This window comes from Pristis pectinata, chromosome 41, assembly GCF_009764475.1.
Source record: "Pristis pectinata isolate sPriPec2 chromosome 41, sPriPec2.1.pri, whole genome shotgun sequence".
Taxonomy (NCBI): domain Eukaryota; kingdom Metazoa; phylum Chordata; class Chondrichthyes; order Rhinopristiformes; family Pristidae; genus Pristis; species Pristis pectinata.
This window is the reverse complement of record NC_067444.1, coordinates 3,954,279-3,955,101: the sequence shown is the minus strand read 5'-3', so window position 1 is coordinate 3,955,101 and position 823 is coordinate 3,954,279. Positions and strand designations below refer to the sequence as shown.

Here is an 823-nt window from a genome sequence, read left to right as displayed (position 1 = left end):
CGCTTTCAGTGAACTGTGCACTTGAAGTCCCAGGTCCCTCTGTTCCACAACACTCGTGAAGTTTTAATCAATTCGCCCCAATATTGTGGGCCGGCTGTTCTGCCCTGTGTCGTTCTGTTCCACGTTTTGTGTTCTAACTCCCTTGTGATCTTAACTGGGCTTTGGGGGAGGGTGGTGCGGGAAGTGGGAGGGGCAGGGAGAAGCATTTGATTGGCAGGTCTTTCCGTGTTGCACAAGGGTCGCGACCCAGCACAGGAGCTGCCCGCTCTGGACACATCAAGCGCTCCGAGGGATCGACCGGCAGCTGTAAAGGGCGTTTCCCTCATTCTCTCGCCAGTCGGATCAGTTCCCGCAGCAGTTATCTGACGGCCGGTCCCAGCTCGCTGTAGATTATTGGAAAAGAAGAAGAAACGCCGTTCTCCGCAGGACACTTCTTGGGCTCTGAACCCTGTGGAAAATCCTCGGTCTATTCCCTCAAGATTCGGGTGAGTGGACCCATTACATTGGAAGAGTTATAAGATAGGGAGACAGACCATTTGGCCCGTTGCGTACGTTCCTACCTTCACTTCATCAACCCCATTGTACCCCTGTCACGTTTCCCCTTGTCACCTTCTACCCAGCCGCACATTAGCGGCAAGTTATAGCGGCCAATTAACACGACCCTCTCTCTCTGCCTTCTTTCTCCTTCCGTATCTCTCGTCTACTCTGTCTCTTTTCTCTTTCTGTTTTCTTTCCTCTTCCCCCTCACTCTGTCCTTCTGCTTCTTTCCATAATTGTCATGGGACATAGAGAGGGACATTCATCCCAGTGAGTCTAGCCCGGC

At 52.5% G+C, this 823-nt stretch overlaps 1 protein-coding gene across 4 annotated transcripts in view; it reads left to right on the top strand.

Annotated features, from left to right (window-relative positions):
* Window positions 1–271: 271 nt before the first annotated feature.
* The window catches only part of LOC127566442 (uncharacterized), a 190,012-nt gene continuing 189,460 nt past the window's right edge, over window positions 272–823 (top strand). For all 4 annotated transcript variants that reach the window (XM_052008861.1, XM_052008855.1, XM_052008858.1 and 1 more), the window contains exon 1: window positions 272–485. The gene's annotated coding sequence lies outside the window, so the exon portion shown is untranslated. The remainder of the gene's footprint in view (window positions 486–823) is intronic.